Raw genomic sequence first — 19,988 nt, forward strand, 5'->3', positions numbered from 1 at the left:
CTCGGGGTGAGGCGGAGGCCGCCCTGGGCTCCCCTGGTGAAGCCCCRCGCGTCTCCTGTGTAATTATTTTACGTAAAGCAGCTTTCGTTACCTCAGAGCAGCGTAAGTGTTTTTAGAAGGGGTCAGTGTCTCGTGCACAAAATGGGAGATACCGCTCGGGAGCGAGCTTTACGTCCGCGCTTGGYGCGCGGTTCGCGTGTCGGGGACCTTCTGTCCCTGCCCCGGCGCAGATGCTCTGCCCTCGCATCAGAGGCGCTTTGCACGCGTGCCGCCTGAGATCTCGGGGCGGGAGAAAAACGACATCAAGGCGCTTGCAATGACRCTGAGACGCTTCATCAAGCATCTGTATAGCCAAACTCAACTAGGAATACTTCCTTACGCTTCTTGTCCCCCGCTGTGAGCTTAAGGTACGTTCAACTCTGTCAAAACATGCCCTAAAATTGCCKCTGAAATGACGAGTGCAACAGACTTCCCAAAATTCATGGGATCTGGAAAGTTAGCAGCCACCTGTAAACCTGTTTACGTGAGGGGTCACTGCTTACATGAAGCAAGTGCTGTAGCAGACYTAACAAGTTGAAATTAGCTTTTTTAGTAAGCCTGCTGCTACGGGATTTTTGTGTCGTAGATACGTTAATACCAGAACAGTSCTCCTGCTTAGCTGAATTTAATTCAAACAGGCGTGGTCTGCATGCAGTTTTCATTTTTGCCTTCTGGAACTAATACCCTCTGGAACAGTGTGAAGAGGAGATAACTGCATCAAAACACTCTCTGGGAAAGGGAAAATTAAAATCATAAAATCCATTGTTTTGCTGCTGTAAGAGCTAGAATGTCCAGTGCAGGTGAGTGCATGGATAATGAAAGCAGGACTTTCCAGTAGCTTATATCCTGTGCGTTCTTTCAAAATGCAAAGTGCAGATTGGCATTAGTTTGTGGAAGATCTCTCATAATGAAAGAGATTTCCTGCACTTTATTGCAAGACGGTTTCAAATTCATGAAAACACAAATAGGATGTGCTTTTGCTATAATTGCAGATAGGTTTGAGTGTCCTTGGGCTGTTCTGGTTCTGCTCTTTTTGAGAATCATAAAAAGATATGCATGACAGTATTATTGTGATGCAGAGATTTAGCTAATATATTCTGCCTTTAAGCAAGATTTTAATGTTGCAAGCRCAAATTCCTTGCAGCTTCCTGGGCTCTAGAAGAGGATTAGCATACATACAGGAGCGCGATCCTCCAGTTTTTCCATGCAATGCTTGTTGGCTTCAGGAGAGTGCAGCACCCTAGACCCCCAGTATGTATTTTATTTATGTTTTAAAGCTAGTAGGAACCTGAGCAATTTGGCTTGCTGCGTCAGATGCAAGAATTGCCAGTAGTTAATAGTTCTTCYAGTTAGAGCTGGCCAAGCAAGAATGAATTTTACGGACGTGATGTACTTCTAAACTTGGCCAGTTGTAACATGCCTTAACATTTCAGCTTCTCTTTAGAAGCCTTTTGCCCTACTAATATGTTCTTTGGCACGGTTGTGAAATCTGGGTGAAATATTGCACTTGCTGTTTGTTAAAAGTCATTGTTTTCGCTTCAGGGAACTGCTAAGCCTTCTGATACAGCTGGTGATCAATACGTAATAGAAATGAGGTCAAAATCAGTTTGCAAATAATTCTGGAAGGCATCTTGATTATCCTGACATTATTCTTAACTTTAAGAAGTGAATCTTTCCTTATCAAGATAAGGTGAAACTTGTACAATTACTTCATGTCTGCAYTTTTCAGGTATGTTGCATGAATCTGGGCAACACAACTGTGTTCTGTAGCAGCATCTGTGACAAACATTTCCTGTTCCAATAAAGAAGTTCAAAGTGAGAATGGTTAATCCTAAACTCACCAAACTGGTTTGCAGTGCCACCAGATTGCTGTCGAAGCCATCTTCACTCGGCTTTGCCRTCCTCGCTTACGAAGGGGTTTTAATGTTGTGCTCTGCTTTTGTAGGAAGACGGCCTTTTATTAAAGAAATACTAGCATGTGCCCCTTCAAGTGGTACCTTGGGAAGTTCTTTAAYTTTTCAGCTTGTCATAATGTTACATTCAGGGTGGTAGTAAAGTAGTAAATTTTTTTTTATTATTATTATTACTCAAAAGTATCCTAAAAYGCCGCCTGCATGCAGCTGCCTCTGTTGTGTTAGAGTGTTGCACAGCTAAAAATTAGCAGAGACCTGAAATGATTAGAATCTGGCTGGTGGCCCAGAAAGAGGGAAAGCTGGGTCTGGCAGCGTTTGACAGTAATTTTCTGTAAGACGAGTGTTTTTAGCTCTTTCACTGTCCAGTTGATTCTTAGGCAATAGCACTCTGGTTTGTAATGCTCAATCTRTAGTGTTATTCCGGAAGCAGAAATATGAGATGATCTAGTCACTAGCTAGTCACATGCTGCAGTAAAYAAGAGGTTTTGCATGACTAGTTTAGTTTTAGACTAGTTTTCTTAAACACAAAAAATGTGTAGTATTCATCTGCAGTTGCAATGGTCACCTAAGCTGGTGCTGTTGTAATATAGACTCAAAAATATTTTGCTCAAAGCCTCTGTTGCTGTTTTTGTGGTCTCTCTGCCTGATGGCTTTTGGTGTTTYTTCTTTCTTTTCAGGATCTCTGATCCTTTGATAAGACAAGTAAAATGAAAGGCTGGATTTCACTGGAGTTGAAGTAGCTCTCTTTCTCTGAGCATTAAATTGAGCTGTATGATTAAAAGGTAGCTATTTATGGTATTTTTCAAAGTAGTTGCTTTACTACTTGGGTATGTTTTTAATGAAGTAACTTTCGTGTCTGAGTAGCATTCAGAAATTYTAAGATATAATTTCTACTGTTTTTCAAAGCAAGTTGACTCATCAGTTTAGTCTTGTACTGCAGACCTAAAATGTCGGAAGATGCTATTCTTTCTGCTATATTAGCATTTAGTGATTTTTTTTCTTCCCCCCAACACTAAAATCCTTACATCCTTATGCACCTAAATAAAAATATGCACAAAATACACAATATGCAAAAAATATGCACAATTCCAACATCCTTTTGCACCTAAATAAAGAAATAAATGTTCTCCTCTTGCAAATAAGCCTAGTATAGCTTTAGCTTTTCTATAGCATGCTTGAATTTCGCTTAACGTTTCCTCTTGCTTTCATGTCGCCGCCTTTCTCAAGTTTCTTGACTTTCCGCTCCGTATTTCATAGTTAGCGTTGGGCAAGGTGKTGTGTAGCTCTGGCTTCATCCAGCCTCTTTGCCGTGTTGGTGTTTCTTATCGTTCAGCTTCATTCTGCTCTCCGTGAGCCGAACACGAGATCTTCTTTCCCACCGCGTCCCGAGAGCCCAGTCTTCAAACTTTTCCTTCCAAGCCCACTGGTTCTGCTTTAGCTTCTGTTTTCCACCTTCTCTCGGCATCCTGCCCTTCACTGAGTCCCGGTGGCACGGGAGTGTAAAATGTCCTCTTCACGTGACGGCGTGGCTGTGTTTGTTTTAATCCTTCCTTGCCTTCTTGACCTTCTGACTTTGTGTTGTGCTTGCTGGTAACTTCTGGGTGTGGGATGATCTCTCTGCAGTTGCTTTTAATCTCAGCAATTTTTAATTTAACAGTGTGCAAGCTTGAGGCAGGGTAGAAATTCCTGCTTGGTAACCATCTAGCTAATATTTAACAAAGTTTACCTGGAAACTATGCATAGCTTCTAAGCTATGTTTTAAGTTTYAATATTGGATTTGAAATGTTGGAGGTGATAGATAAAATGCATGGTAATGAGATCCTTCAAAAGCAAGCTCACTTCCAACTCCAAAGGAAATGAGCTTTTAATTAATGTCTTATCTCAAGTATGCCACCTTTTCTTTTTTCCTCATTTATGCCRCTAGTATGATTAGTGTTAAAGATTGGCTGGTGTCCCCTGATATGGAACCAATTGGCCAATGTCATTTTTATAAWTTCTGATTTACAGTCTCTCGATTATATGTAGCTTGTTGAGCACAAACTTATTTGGTTTGGCCATATTATCAGGATTTGGAATTTACTGTTGTCTAAAGTTAGACTGTTCTGTGGAAGTTAAGATGTTCAAGGAATATTCATGCTATTAACTCATGCAACATCTCGCTTATAGATTAAGTTTTGCAAAACTCAATCTTTAATTTTTCTAGATGGATATGTTTGCCATTTTAGTGTAGTAAAAATGTAAACACAGAAACCTGTAAATGTTAAAAAAATAACTATCAATACCAAACAGTAAGATTAGCCACTCCAAAAAGAGTTTTTTTTAAAAAACCTCGGCAGTTTTTAGTATGAAAAATATCATGGATGCACAAAGGTGCCTTTGTGTACATGGTTTCTTTCAATTTGTCTCTGATTGCAGGTAAACTTTTATAGTGAATGTGAGACTTCATCAGATTACTTCCTTAATAGTTTGGAAGGTATTGGTTAAGGCAGAGTAAAGAAAGCCAAATTTATCCACATTTTCTTTTTTTAAGTATCGTGAAAGAGTCAAGTTGTACCYTAAAGAGATCCTCCTTTGGTACTGGAGAGCTTTTCATACCTTTGCAATAGGTGAAATTGCAGAGAAACCTAATTATATTTCTGTATGRAGGATTTTTCTTGGGAAGCTTTAAGAAAAGTCTGTACTGTAAGTCAAGCTGTTTTGTCTGTGTCTCTGTTTAATTTTTGGTTCAAGTGTAACTTTCCTTGGTTTGGAGAAATAAGCTGTTGGGTTGGGTCAAACGATTTGAATTAACGATGATTGTGCAACGTATCCATCATGGAGGATGAGACTGAAGCATGGAAAATCACGTGTGTAGGAAAGTGATGGCTTGGAATAAGCAGTGCTCCCTCCTCCCTGCTGCAAGCTTATTTTTCCCCATGTTTCATTTTAATCAGTTTGCCTGTTTTGCATAGATGCAATGGTGAGTTGTGCTGCTGCTCCCACCAAAAGCCGGATGCGTTGCTGTTTCCGTGTTGAAAGGCAGGGCTGGGTGCTGGTTGGATGTGATTTTCCTGTGCAGTTATTTTGGAACAAGGGTGTATACACAGGAAAGGGTAGWGTAATAAGAGAGCTAAAGTGAGCTTGAATCCTTGCAGAAAAAGTGAGCTCGACCTGTTAGTAGAGCACTTGGTGGTCTTCTYGTTTGTGGTGTGAACCAGGAAGGTTGATACCTGGTTTAGCTTTCCAAGTAGCTTTATTCAAACTCGATGTTTTCTGTCCTGCTTATTGCCTTCAAGAATGAAGTATATTAGAGAAAATTAGAGCTTTTTCATGTCCCTTCCAGGGTGCTCGTGGGTTGTTCACTTTATGTTGTGTGCTGCAATGAGAAGTCTGCTTGTGGAAACGCTGCTTCGCTAGGAATGTCCCTGAACTGTTCTCATACGGGAAATGTGGCTTTTGCCTTGTTTCTTTTTGCCTTTTTAATTGCATTAAGGTATGCAGAAAATTCTGGGAAGTCTTGAGACAAAAGAATGGCCTTACTGGAAACTCTGAGCGCCAGGGAGGCAAAGGAATCTCGATCAGAGGTGAAAACTCAGGATTTTCATTCCCACTTCTTGGTCTTTGTAGGCATGCTGGAGGGTAACTTCTCCATCTTCAGCAGGTAKTTCTGGTGCATGGAAACGGGTGTGTATTCCTTTTAAATTCTAATTTCTGTGCTTAAAGTGAAATGATTTCTCAGTCTTATGCTGGGTGTGTTTTTCCTGAAGCTGTATTTTGGCTTTTTTCCTTCTCTGACCTCATCTGGTTTAGATGGAAATCTTCAAAGTAGTCCCAAATATATCCTATTGTTTCAGTTGCCGTGAGACCGGTTAATTACTTGTCCTTTGCTCAGTCCTACTTACGGTGATAAAGGTGGGTCTCAATTCAAGATGACAAGCAAAAAGCACATTTCTAAGGGCATAATGCCTCCTTTCGTACAAAGAGAGCAGCAGATTATTTCAAAGCAGGATGTTTGTCRTGGGTGGGAGCACCAGTGCAAGACTGATCAGTGTAATAGCGAGGCGGCGTTATGTAGGCAATCCACGATGTTATTTCCCATTGCCATTATTTCATTGAGGAATCTGAAGGGTTTTAGATGCAGAAAAGGAAATCTAAATAGGAACAGAATTAGCTTATTTTACCTGTTGTTGTATTTAATGAATGTTTGAATTGCATGTGCAGGTCCTCTCGACAATACAGTGGAGCAATACTGAAAGGTGTATTGAATYAGTTCCTGCGAAAGAGCCACCTGTAGAAATAAAAAAATGTTCCCACTGGTCAGTCTAAATGGGCAAATGCAAGGTAATCTCTATGCGACGTTCAAAATCACGTTTGCTAATAGCACATTAGCTCGGATACAGACATAATACTGTAATCTTAAGGCTGCAGAGGTGATTAAGGCAAGAAAACCATCTTTAAAAGTCGTGCCTTGTGACTTGTTACTTAGGTGACGGATTTCCATGAAGTAGCTGAATTTTTCAGTTCGATCGGCTTCCTAGCTGAAATGGTTGGTATCTTAGTTTGTGAGTGCTTATGGTACTTTCCTCAGCTTTAGGTGGACTGGAGCTGTTCAAATGCACTTGACGGTGACTCCGATATYCAATCAAATAATCTTCATTTAATGTTTAATTTCTTGGCAATTGTATTTTCCCTGAAAAGCTGTTGTATTGCTTTGTATAGCTTGATATTATACTAGCTGGGTAAGCATTGTTTTGAATGAGTAGATATGATGGATATTTGTTGGCTTATTTTTTTTTCTAATCACTTGTTTTGGTTTTAGATAGATGTAAGAGTTTTAAAAAATTGTTTATTGAGCTGACTTTGTAAGAAAGTARTCAAAACAGGGTTTGCATTTATAGCAGATTGTAATAAACAAATGGCCAATGTGCCGAATGAACCGAATGTTTTCTAATTATCACATGTTCCAAAACTTTAAAGACAGTAGATATCGTACATCTATAATGGAAGCCTCTGTCAAAAGAATTTACTGTTTCTGAAAGTAAGACTCTAGCTTGTGGTTTGAAATGAAAGGACTTCTGCAAATGCTTTTTTCCTTTTGTCTATACTAGTTTGATCTGCAATTCTGGTTTTTTTTTAATAAGCAGAAAAAGAATCTTTATAATGTATTTTTTTTAAATGTTGATTTTGATTTTTGGGAAGCCATCAAACTGATGTTTCTTGAAGTCAGAGTCCAAACTCTCTTGGTAAACAGGTATCTGAGTACAGAAGGCTGCTTGTTGAATTGTCTTAGCTAATTTTGCTCAATTCTTTGGAAAAAAAAAAAAAAAAAAGAACTATACTGTGTGTCTCAAGCTGTAGGACTAATCAGCTCTTGCCATCCCTGCTGTTTAATGTAGGCTTTCTTTAAAATCCGAAGAAGCTTTACTATCTTTGTAGGGCTTTCAGATGTCTCTCTTCCTAATAATAAATGTCAACAAATGCAATCCGAACATCTTCTGCTACGGTAWGGGAGCAGTAATTTTCCCAGTGTGTTTTTTTGATGCAGTGTTTCTCGGAGGCGCTCAAAATAGGTCACGCACTTCAAACCGCAGAGGAGGCGAGCGCCGCGGTGCTGCGCGGCCGTGGCTGAGCTCCGCCGGCTGCGGGAGCGGAGCGTGCGGTTGGGCTKGAAGGCAGAAAGCCGTGTGCGAGCAGGGAGGGATGTGCGCGGGGGGGATCTTCGCTCTCTGCCTGTGCTTCGGGATTCCTTCTGGTGCCGCTGGCAGGTGCCTTACCGCAGCAAACACAGCCACAGAAGTGCGGAAAATCACTTTCCCTCGTCCTGGGAGGTTTGCTGYTGGTGGATAATAAAACGTGCGATGGGCAGCGCAAGCGGCGCTGCGGTCCTTCTACAGGCGACGAAGGTGAAGGAGATGCCTGGAAGAACAGGGAAGATACCGAGTATAACTTTTTTTAAATCCAATTATTAATACAGTTGTGTAACTCTCTTCAAATTATTTCTGTAACTGGATTTGGGTGGGTTTTTATCTTGCCCACATGATGAATTTTTACCAAAGCTGCAGTAAAGAAGGTGAATTTGGGTAAAACGTTGATTGCCAGCTCCAGAACTTGGGTGTCACAGATCCATACGTTCAGCTTTCGTGACAAGTGCCACGGTGCTCTACACATTAGCAGCTCACAGCTCTATTTTGATACGGGAAGTATTCTTCCAGAAAAATCTGGATTTCCCAGCAAGTTAAGTTATCACAAAAAGCTACTCGCTTTTTGGTAGGTGGGAGGAAGAGCTTTGCTCCGCTCAGCCATATGGTGGTGGTAGCTGACAGCCAGCAGGGTTTTAGGCTTAGAAACAGGAATTCAGCCAACCCTGCGACCTGGCCAAACTGCCAGGAAGGGTTTTGCCGCGGCTCTGGTGCCGTGTTGTCACGGGTGCCTGCCAGCATCCGCAGGCTCGCAAAAGTGCTTTTTAACGCGGAAAACCCGAGCGCTCGGGTCGGCCGCCTGAGCTAACTGGAGCTGTATGTTTTAGGACCCTGCACACCTCCGCAGGGGCGTTTTAGTGGCRGCTGACGTCTCTTACCCGGTACGCGGCGCGGTTTATGCAACAACCTGCCGTGAAATTTCAGCTCCACGTGGAGCACCTTAACACTTGGGTTGGCACGATGATAATTTGTAGCTYGGATGCTTGCGCACGCTGAGTCCTAGGTGGCCGAATAAAGTAGGTCGGTTATTTTTAGGTGTTGTGATTAATTTATAAATGCCATTATTTTATGGAGGTAGATGTAAATGTTCAATCTTACGCAGGGAATGGCTGTCTGCAATAGAAAACTGGTGCTGGAGAGTAAACAAATGTTTTTGCAAGGATGATCTAGAGTAAGTAGAAAGGATTATTTTAAAGCTTAAAGCTTTGCATGTCTGGAGATTCTTTTTCTTGAACATTAAATAGTTTTAGAACAGAAAATCTTTCCTGGTATGTAATGCTTCCAAAACCCTTGGCAGATGGGTAACTTTGTTTCCAAACATCAAATGTTTTAGCTGTTTTAATGCTGTATTTTTAAGCATGACAGCACTGTCAGAGGATGCTCATATTAAGTCTGTCCAGAATTAGACTTTTAAAGAACCGCATCTTCACATTATCATGAAAGGCAAAGAATTAAGGACAAATTAATGCAATACTTGAACTCCTTTGCGTAAAGCACAAAATAATGTCACACTGGAGAAAGGAAAGGAAAGTACGCTTGTGCCCCGGGGTGTAACCCTCCGTAGTGGCTGAAAGGAGTAGAGGCTCTTTGATTATCCCTAGGAGGGAAATTGGCCTCATGAGAATAAGCCTTGTGCATGCACAAACACACTTGCCATGTGGTATCTTAAAACTTGACGAGTTAGTGGTAGAAAGAGAATCAACACCTTGCTGAGAGGTGAGAATGGACGGCTGCTAGAAAGCACACACTTTGTATTTAATGACTGTCAGCTGCTTTTTTTCATATTCATGAGTTTTATTTCTGCTAGATTTCTCAAGTTTTTTTTTTTCTTCTTTTTGGAGGGGGTGTGTTTGATTTTAATATTGAATGCATAGTTTATTACTGCTCTGGGAGGAAGCTGATATATCCCTCTTGGTATAATGCAAATGGAGTTGGTCGCAGTAAACATTTAGTCCCTAAATTCACATGATCTTTGACCGCTCTGGATGAGATATAGGGCCCCAAATATTTACTTACTTAGGGAAGTCATTCTTATATTGAAGGTGAATTTGTACYTAAGCTTCTAAGCTGAGTGACTTGCATGCAGTCATTTTTGCAAGGTTTATGATGGCATTGTCATGTGTTCATATTCCAGGTACCTTTAGTCACAATTTCCTTARTTAATTAGCCTCATATGAAACATTCCTTTATGCTTACAGATCGGCTGTTGGGTCACAGTAGCTGAGAGTTATGGCAAGCAGGGGTACTAAGTGTTGTGCTATAAAGGACTTTGTACAGTACTGATTTTTTTTTAGAAAGCCAACTCTTGACATCTGCATTCAGTAACTGTAAAATATTCTTGGTATTTATGAACTGTAAAATTTATAGTGTGATAGGTATGCAAATATGCTGCCAAAAGACTGAAAGCTGTGTAATACTTCATAATTGTGACACATTTTTAGCTATTTGCAAAAATTGACTTTGTTGCAAGAGCCAGATTTATCAAGTTCTCACCTTTTTGAAGATGTAATTCTCAAGTCTCTTATCTAAATTCTCATTTTTTTTTTTTTACATTTTGTGTATTGGTGGTTTGGGAAAATGAAAGCTGGAAAGCAGCGTTGGAAAGAAATGGCGAGAAACTAGAGGAGGTACCTCAGGGTTAGCTTGCAGGTCGTTCGCAGAACCACCAAAATCTGACGGGCATTTTTAATTTTCAGAAGACTTAAGGTGATGCTGCGTTTCCCTTTTGCGACCCCAATTTGCGACCAAATTGCTTTGTCCTGTGACGTACGTGATTATAAAAAGAGCACAGGATCAGGACATCAGAGGCTGATCTGCTCGGTGCGTGGAGAGCCCCAGCGTGACGAGGGTCGCTGTCTTAGTGTCTGCCACCAAGGTGTGTTTTCCAGAGTTGTTGGACCAGGACTCTGGGATTTTGGTTTTATGGACTCTGTCAACCATGCACTGTGACTTTTGCCTTAAATCCCACTAGTGTATGATCCTAATAACTGAACATGTTAAATTTTTGAACTTTRGCAAATATAAAAATTGGGACTGTCAATAGTCTTTCTCCCCCCCCCTTTTTTTATCATGTTTGTAAATACTTGCATTTTCCCTGACATAGGCTGTATAGCATGAAGTTCTTAGCCCAAATATTTTATACTATGCACAATCCAAAGTGCACGACTCATTACATTTGCTTGGAGATGCATGCTGTAACTGTTAGCTGACTTCTTACTGTGACAGCTACTTAAGGATGACCACCCTTAATATTTTATGATGAAATGTTTCTTACTTCAAATGGACCACTGATGAATAAAACTCTTCTTTTCCAAGTTTCTGCAACTGAATTTGCTCCCACTGGTTCTGGCTTTTTACATTCCACTTCTGGTGTAGAGTAAATGGAAGTGTTGATCTTACTGAGATAGGCTTTCTAATATGTGACTTTTTAGGAGTCACAGAATTGTTATCAGGTTCCCTGTCTGCTTGACAGCGAATTTCAAGTTTTACTTCCATTAAAATTATCCACTTATCTAGTAAGATCTTAGGTTTTTATTGCAAAGTGTTGCCCTATAAAAAATATCTAACGTGACACTTGGCTTGACGTGACTTCTGACATTGCTTTCTCCTTGTTTTAACAGCTGCTTTGACTGACAGGAGTGCACATTTCCCCMTGAAATTTTCCTGAAGTGGAAGGACTGCCTCCTCAGACAGTAGTGGGTCCTTTATTCTGTAGTCTTTGCTTCAAAAGCAAGCAAACTTGAATTTAGTGTGCAGGACTGTAGAGAGTGGTCAAAATGGGAGTTACGTGCAGAGGCATTTTGCTAGAGTTGGAAGAGAGCCTGGAATTAGACCTTCAGAGTATAGACTACCCACAATTTTACCTGGTRCTAGGATAAACGATACTGTTTTAACCATCAGTTGTCTAATATTTCATGATATGTGCGAGGATGTACCTTTACAGAGCTGTGCTGGCTTTCCCGAGGCAGGCAGGCTTTCGGCTGTGAAAGGTCTGCAGTAGCGTGGAAGGTGGGGAAGTYGTCTCTGCTTAGATGTACCTGCTTGTGCGCCGGGATGTAGCACCGGCGTGAATGATTGGTTCTCTTTTCCTGAATTTTTTCTTAGCTTTTAGCTGTCTAAGCGAGCGTGCTCTGCGGGGTCAGTAATAGCCCAGCAATCATCGCTGCTGTGATCAGCCACGAGCTGCCCTGACGTCGGAGAGCTGTAAGTTTAGATGGTAGACTTCTGTGGACTGAGTAGAAGTCCATACTTATGCCTAGTATGACTAAGTATGGCTTAGGATGTCGTAAGTCAAGTACTACATTAGCAAAATTTGTACTGTAGTAGTACCTAGTGCAGTAATTCATACGAAAGTAGTTCCTGTCATTAAAACATTACTTTTTGGTTGCTATAAAGATGCTACTTTTTAGCAAGCTGCCAGTTTGCAATACAAGATATATTTGTTATATTAGCAAGTATTTAGCATTTCACCCTTGAAATTGGGTGCCAACTTTGTCCTTAACATCCGTTAAGGTATTATTTAACCCGGGCCGATGCTCGCTGTTTGCAGCGGCAGGGCGTTCGTGGGTCTCTCTTGGTATCGTAGTGCCCTCTACTGGAACTCATTCCTCTTTCCAGTGAGTAAGTTCGGCCTATCGATTAGAGCATGTACCGCCCAGTGTTTAATAATACAGCTTGTGTGCTGCTTTGCATTTATCACAAGAGATCCCTCCGTATCTGAGTACAACTTAGCCTCCTGCTGTTTGTAAGCATTTCTCTTCGGACTTGCTTTGAAAAGGCTCGTTGCATTGTTTTGCATTGAAAGCTGAAAGCTTAATATTTGTAGAAATGAAGGATAATGGTCTGTGCCGAAGGCTGGGCATGCCACAAAGAAGGCAGGTAGCGATTCCTTTCAGTGCGGCGGGGGGGAGGCCTGTGAATTTGGAGMGAATGCGATAACTAAATGCCAATAAACGCAGCACAGCTGCAAGGCTGAGAAGTTACAAAGCCGCTGTTGTTCCGTGGATRTTTTCTCTGCTCATGGAGCCGAGGGAGCTCCTGCTGAACGTCTCCGACCAGAGGCGGGCAGATCCTTTTGTTTAGCCTGCAAACTGGAGAAATGTCTCCAGAATAATGTAATTTGACCCCATTTCTTGTAGCCCCATTGAGTGCGCACTGTGCAGGACAAGGAGTTAGATCTTAGGTGGGCACTCTTTGGTTTTTGCTGTAAGTGACCACTTTGCACTGTATTGCACTCAAACACATGYGTTGGGATTAAGCACTGAAGTGCCAGTGTTCAATAGTGAGTAACTGTTTTGCTACCTAGAAGGTTCCAGTTCATGGATTTTCTGCCATAACCAACTTCTTGGGTTACGTGGATTTAACTAGGAGGGTTTGAGTCAAACTGTTTCCTCTTTTATTTATGGAACTGAGAATTCCCTTGTCAGGATGAGTGRAATTGGGAAGAAGAGCTTAAACACTAATATTTAAAATGGGGAAAAGTCCGAGTGGAGCCTGTATCAGCTACTGAAACGAATATTAGTTTTTTGGGGTGCAGCGTCAGGGTAGCTTTGTTGCTTATGAGTTAGGGCAATTACAATTTTCCTGACTGCTTGAATGTTTCATGAATATCAATACGGTCCCCATCCTGAGCAGTTAATTGGGTTCTTTCATTTCAGCCACCTCATTTCAGTTGAAAAGCGCCGTTAAAACGTGACGGATGTCGGTGTGAAGTCCCACGTGCTCTCCGTGCGCCAGGAGCAGCCTGCTGCCTGCCCCTGCGCCTTTTCTCCTCTTCGCTCTCCCAGCAGCCCGATAAGTAACCTTAAACCCAGGAGTCTTTTGTGTTCCCCGGTAGCCTTTTAGATCATGTTTTCCACTCTGGGGTGGCTGCTTTCACAGTGCTTTGCTGGTCGGGCTGTGCGCCTGGGAGGCGGTCGAAATTTTCAGCTCCCAGACAGACCCGTCTCGGTAGGTGGGCAGAAGCACGTTTAGAGGAGGGGCAACGCTGGTAACAGGCGCAGTATGAGAACAGAAATGAGAAATTTGGATTTTATGGCTGTTTCAAATAGCTAATTTGGAATGTGCAACTTGAACTTGCTCGTTTCTTGACTGGCCCTGGAAATTACGCTGAAAGGCGGCGTGGAGAAGGGACGCGTGCGCGCGGCTCGGCGGCAGACCTGCAGCGCGGCGGGAGCTGGGGCAGGTTCCTTCTGTCGTCGATCTCGGGCTCCATAAACAACCRGCAAAACTCTGTTTTATTGATCACCGAAGTTTAAATAAAACAACACGACTTTGTATTTTAATAGAAATGGGATAAAATCCTCCTGACTGGGCGTGGAAAAGTAAACACTATTGCTTRTGAATTCCTGAAGGTGATACGAACAAAATGAGCTGAAATGTTAGGTTTTTGACTAGCTCTAGACTGCCGACGGCCTAAACCTCTGTTATCGAAGATGGAAAAGTGGTGCTCTTCTGCGTGAGGCTCCCTTCAGGGAGCAGCTTAAAACTTGGTGCAGAAAGCCGGCGTGAGGCTCCTGTGCAGCCTTGCCGAGCTGTCGCCAGSGCTGTACCTCCCGAGGCAAGCTGCRGGAGGTTGCGGGTWGCTTTTTGGACAAAAAAAGCGTAGGAGGTCCTTGCTTACCTTGTTTTAAGGTGTTACGTTCCCACGGTGTTTTGCAAAGCCTGTATTTAGAAACGTAGTTTTAATTCCAGCCAGGAGTTTGCGGTTGCCTGTTTGGCTCTTTGTTTGCTAGTTCTGAAACGAGSATGTAGCTGTTGTGAAAACGCAGTATTTAGACGCAGGAGGTTATTAACACGTTATCTGATAGCACTGCTTTGGATGTGCTGCAATTGCAGGTTGCAAGCCAAGGCCTTTTATCACCCGTTGCATGTATTAATGGCTTACCAAACCGTGCCCTGGAGTATCAGATTGGAATGACTGTAGTCTCAGAAATTCAACAATCRGATGCAAACAGTTAGTTCAGTTAGGGTGCAGGGGTGCAGTCAGCGCCCGCCTCTTCCCGCTGCCGGCTGTTGGGAATGCAGAAGGAGCAGAATGAGCGGGATTAGCTGACCAAGGACTCTCCAAGTCCGTGCGTTAGGTGCTAATTTTAGTTACTTCTGAGTAACAGAGTCAGTTCTGCTAATAGCTCTTGTGGCACAGTAAGTGCGTGTTGACTAGTGATTAGGCTGTGGGTCCTGGCCTGCATAGTTTGCAGTCTCTACATTGCAAAAACAAAGCGGGGGGGAGCAAGACTTAAAATGAACCAAACAGCTGAGGCCAGATAGCAAAAAGTTGTCCTTACTGATGGTTAAAAATCTTTCCTTCTATCTCTGTGTTGGTAAAGGTTCTTGATACTCCGTGCACATGCTGAACGGAAAAGGACCGTTTTCCCCAGGGCRCGCGGATGGGAGCAGCCCCTCGGGGCCGCGCGAAGCGGCGTGCCGAAGGCTGGTCGCTTGTGAATTCTCCTCCTATTTTCCTCTTTCTTTATCCTCCAGCTCCCGCAGTCCCTGCGGAATTAGCTAATGTTTTACCGCGCAAAGACCTTGATCGCTCTTCTGAAGGTGCTGGGGGGRATTTCTCCGCTCTCGGAGTGGTGCCCTCCCCTAGCTCCTGGTGCAAGCTGTTTGCATGCATCTCCTTTTGGCAGACCGGCCGTGCTCTCCTGCGGGATCGCTGGGGCCGGGCACCTGCTTGGCCGCTCCGTGCRCAGCCTTCGGGCGATCTCCTGGGGTTGCTTCCAGGCTCCGCAGCTGCTCTTCCGGAGCACCGGGACCAGAGAGAAACACGACTTGGCCAGGTTTACTCCAGCTGCATCCAAGCTGCTATGGGGCTGCTTTCTGCTTGGTCCCTGTTGACCTGTTGTAATGGATGAGCACAGTGCTGCCCATATGGGGACAGTCTGGAAGAAGGGGGAAGTGTCTCTGCCCAGCACTGATCCCCTAAGTCTACGTTAAACGAGACTATGACAGTTGCTGGACTTTTACCAATATTTTAAAGATGAATTCTTGTCCTTGAATAGCTATGGAGGTGCTTCAGCTGTGTATGTAGGAAAAATACAAGAAAAGCACAAATTTAAGTCGCCATTTGTTTGTGGATCTTCTGCATTCAAAGTTAAACCTCTCAGATATGTCGATTACTTTAAAACTTTGTAGGGATGCATCAGGTAAAAGACTTTTATGGAGAGAATCTTTATTAGACTGATATTATTTTGTAGGAAAACCAACTTTTGCAGTTCTAGTCCTTTTTTTGCCCCTCAAATTGTGGCCACAGAGCTACCACCATCAAAGGTGATACTCTAGGCTATGTTTTGAAGTGCTGTTCTACCCATTTTAAGGAAATTTTCATCTAAGGAAATTTAATTTAAAAAAAAAGAATCCAATATTCAAAATCATGCCAAGGTGTGGCCCTTTTGGAAGTGTTTGGCTCTTTTTCCAGTAGATTAGAATTTGAGAAGGAAGTTGTGGTCTATGAAATGGCACGTAAATACTGGGAGATTTCGCTCACAGATTGAAACATTGACGGAGAAGGTGGAGGGGGCTGGCTTTAGAAGGCAGCTTCCAAAGCTAAAAATGGTCAGTTAGCAAAGCGTATTAGCTTGCATCCTAAAGCTGTTCAGTCATTAAGCTGATTCAAGCAAATTGCACTATTCTTATTTTATTGTTATTTGCTAAATTTTGTCTGTAATGAGTAGCAGTCAGTTGCCAGTGTTTCCATACTGACTTCTGGTAATGTGATCAGGTTTAGCACCCATGAAATATTAAGGGAATCGTGATTCATCATGGGATGAAGCAGTAGCCTAGGATGGAGAAGGTAATAAAGAAGCAGCACTCCCTCTGAAGGGAATCCTAACACTTGCATCTCCTCAACGTGGAAAAAATAGAACTTTTGTTTAAACATATTCTTATTGTGCRGAAGACCATGTTGGACAAAAATATCTCTGCTTTCTTTTGCTAAAACCTTAATTTTTCTTCTCTAGGAGTTGTTGTTTCTGCATGTCAAGAATGCAAATCCTTGGAGTTCTTGCCTTGCTACTTGAAGGCAATAGGGTGAACTATTAAATAATAAAAATAATTCTCTTGGGGAAACAAAGTGAAGGGCTTTCTGACAGATGTCATGTGAATGTACGCTATTGTATTTAAAAATGCATGTTCCATGTGGTTAGTCTTCCCTAACCTGGCTGTAAGGAAAAAAAAAAAAAAAAAAAAGGAAGTACTTGGTTGGTTGGATTTTAGCTTTATTTGCTTCACTTTATAAATAAGTGCTAAGAAAATGAGTATTTTGTTGTAAAGATGTTTTCAAGGCCATGGGTTTCTTATTTTTTATTTTTTTAGAGAATCATAGAAGAAAAGCTGACAATTTAATGGTGCATGATGCACTAATAAAAATGTCTGTGTGCTTGTGTTTAATCCTTTAAAGGAGAGAAAAGAAGCACAGTAGTTATCAGCATTCAAAAGGCAAGACACAGGCTTAAATATATGCAAAGCCTTGGAGAGAGAGTGAAGAAATGTACTGACTATGTTGCAGAAAGCTTCTGACAGGCACATCACATCTTTGAAAGTAAGATTTGAATTATTAGAGCTGCCTTTGTTTATTAAATTGAGCCTCCAGTGAGAGGATTATATGGAGAAATACCATGCAGGCTCAAGTTGCATTGGCATAAATTTTAATGGGTGATAAAACTAAATTTACTTTATTGAGCTAATTCAGTAATAAAATACAAATAGATTAAAAAAAAAAAAAGCCAGGTGTGTAGTAGATACCTAAAGAAAGACTTCACATGGCTAAATAAGCCTCCTTTTGTGGAATCTGGTTTGCTTTTACTGAAGGGTAATCCTTTTAAAACAAGACCACTTGAAGGCGAACTCCAACAGAAGACTTTTTGTTTAATTTTAAATTGGGAATGCAAGGGAAAGAGGCAGAGAGCTAATAAGAGTGTAATTATRCAAGCCATTGCCAAGCTGAGGAAGGGCAGAGACCATTAAAATGCCATTTTCAGAGTTAATTATGTGGTGTTTCAAGTCAAGTCTGGTGTCCTGATTTTTGTTTAATCTGCATGTAGCATGCATTTCAGATCTCATGTTCATGACATATAATTTCTTTTTTAAGGAACTTTAGGCCACTACATTACAAAAAACTGCCACAAAATCTTCTAGTCTCAATAGGCTTTTTGCCTGTTGGATCTGATTAAGAAATATGCAAAAGTAGTAAAGGAGATGGGAGAAACCTTRGCAAATAGTTTGGGACCAGCACAGATACCATAAAGAAAGCGTTGCAGTGGAATTTGGCTAGTTAAATCTTTTGCGGACCTCATTTAATAATTGCAGAGCTTCTGCTCCTGCTCAGATGTAGGCAGCTGCAATTTGTTTCACGGTTGGTCTTGGACTTGTGTGTTATTAGCTTTGCAGTTTGTATTCTTCCACTTGTGCAGCTTCTCAAGTGGAACTACATAATAGTTTAACTAAAAGTGGGATCCTTTGACTAYGGGGTTTAAATTGGAATTCTTCAGAAAAGTTTAATGAAAGCCTGACGTGAGGCAGATGTCAGCGTTTGCTCTTCAATTGGGTCGGCTTGCGGAGGGGAGAGCAGATTAGACTCCTTTGCAGCTGATGTGCTGCCTGGAGGAAGTGACATTTATGCTCTTGATCCTTCAGTGATTCTGCATGTCAAGAGCTGAGCCTTGAAATTCGTCAGCAGTGCTGTCTTAGGAGCCGGCAGGGCTGCGTAAGAGGATTTGTACAGATAGAGGGGGAGAAACTCAACTCCAGTTGCTGTAGCAGGTCCTTAAGTACTTAAAAAAAAAAAAATTTTTTTCCACCTCTCCCCTCTAGGAGATCGGAAGGGGAAACCACATTAAATCAMCAACCAGTATATTTCTGAAGCTGACAAAGCTGCGATGCATTAGACTTCAGAGACCTCCTTTTGCTTAAGGTAAGAACGGAGCGGATTCTTCCCGTCTCCCGCTTACTCCGCGCACGCGTTCGGTTATCTCTCGGGCTTGAGCTTCTGGAGACCGCGGTGCGCTGAGTGCACAGCGTCCTCTCGATGCCTAAACGGTTAACATCCGTGCAGTTTAATAACTTGCAGCTGCGCGAGGCTCGGTGCTTGCAGRAGGGGTGGTGGTGCTGGCAGCTCCGGTCTGCCCGGAGGAGCCGCGAGCGGGCTGCCCGTCGCCGGCACGGAGCTGCTTGGTGTTTACACGCGTAGCGGAAGATCTGTCCTGCAAGAAACCTGATCTGCAAGGGTTTTATTTTCCTCCCGCGGACGGTAAGCGAGCTTGGTGAGCCCTGAAGGCCGTCGGGTCGGGGAGGACGGGGCGGAGGCGGTGGGAGGTCTCGCCCGCGAGACGCGGGAGCTGCGTGTGCTTGCTGGAGGCTGAGCCCGGGAAAGCTCCCGCGGCGACTCCAGCGCGACCGCCGGTGAGTCGGTCCCGACCCGATGGTGCGTGAGAATAGGTCTGCAATAGGTCTGCATGCTGTTAGCCCCGTGGTTTGTTTTTGTGTAAGAAACAGGTTAATTGCCATCTCTTGCACATTGAGGGTAATTACCCGTGCTGTAAGCGTGATTTCTGCAGCAGGAAGAGGCAGGATTTTTAACCTGTTGTAACTATGCCGAGGTTTGGGGAGGCTGTAAAAAATACATATGTTAACAAACTACAGCTTGGCTCTCYGTGACTTGCTAATTTTCAAGACATAAGTTTGTCTTAACTAAGTAATTTAGTGATTTTTGTACTTAAAAGAGTTTCTTTTCTAGTGTGGCATATCCTGCACAAAACTTCAGGAAACCTAATTCAAAGGGAGAGAAGCCAAAATTGGACACTAGCAAATTTTGCCTAGGATTTCCAGCATGCCTCTTGCGTGACAGTAGAAAGATAAAAGCTGTTTTGGGGGTGCTGCACCAGAAAAGTGATTTCAAAGCATTTCAAAATGAGTAAAGGGAACTTTAAACTTCTGTCCAATAATTAAACACATGCTGTTCTGCTGTGCGTAATGTAAACTTGGTAAGTTTTATTTTTCAGCGTGTTACTACCGAATTCATTCGGTTTAGGTAAGTGCTCCCCCTGGACCTGTCCAGGTTAATCTCCGAAGTTCATTTTTATAGCCTGCTCTGGTCTACGTGAGCTGTCATTTCGCATTACTTCATGCTGCAGGATTGTCCAAGGCACAGAAAGGTTTAAATTCTCTCGTTACTTTTACATAAGCAGAAAACAGCATCCATTTTAGCAGTTAAACATTCATTTGCTACTTTTGACTGAAGATTTTAACTGGAGAGCGAAACTTGTTTGCRAAAGCATCCATTTTGTGTTACCGCACTGGGCCTTTTTACCCTCTGGGCAGCTGAAGTAGAGACCAAAGGCACCGAGTCCCTGGTGGG

The 19,988-nt window shown here is 42.5% G+C and overlaps 1 protein-coding gene and 2 long non-coding RNA genes across 5 annotated transcripts in view; 2 read left to right on the forward strand and 1 right to left on the reverse strand.

Moving 5' to 3' along the window:
- LOC146597738 (uncharacterized) overlaps positions 1-173 on the reverse strand; it is a 4,967-nt gene extending 4,794 nt beyond the window's left edge. The window contains exon 1 of the long non-coding RNA XR_014895410.1: positions 92-173. This is a non-coding gene — a long non-coding RNA (uncharacterized LOC146597738). The remainder of the gene's footprint in view (positions 1-91) is intronic.
- A 197-nt stretch (positions 174-370) lies between these two features.
- Positions 371-1,678, forward strand: LOC146597739 (uncharacterized). Its single transcript, XR_014895411.1, has 3 exons — positions 371-407; positions 1,184-1,290; positions 1,582-1,678. It is a non-coding gene; the product is annotated as an uncharacterized LOC146597739 (long non-coding RNA).
- Positions 1,679-6,251: 4,573 nt separating this feature from the next.
- GLCE (glucuronic acid epimerase) overlaps positions 6,252-19,988 on the forward strand; it is a 54,646-nt gene continuing 40,909 nt past the window's right edge. The window contains exons 1-2 of one of the 3 annotated variants that reach the window (XM_085301500.1): positions 6,252-6,272; positions 18,446-18,545. The gene's annotated coding sequence lies outside the window, so the exon portion shown is untranslated. Of the gene's footprint in view, positions 6,273-17,033; positions 17,175-18,445; positions 18,546-18,864; positions 18,882-19,988 lie in introns of those variants that run through there. The other 2 variants (XM_085301499.1, XM_085301502.1) reach the window with 2 other exon arrangements.

This window comes from Rhea americana, unplaced genomic scaffold, assembly GCF_003343005.1.
Source record: "Rhea americana isolate MKP2758 unplaced genomic scaffold, rheAme1 scaffold_178, whole genome shotgun sequence".
Classification (NCBI taxonomy): domain Eukaryota; kingdom Metazoa; phylum Chordata; class Aves; order Rheiformes; family Rheidae; genus Rhea; species Rhea americana.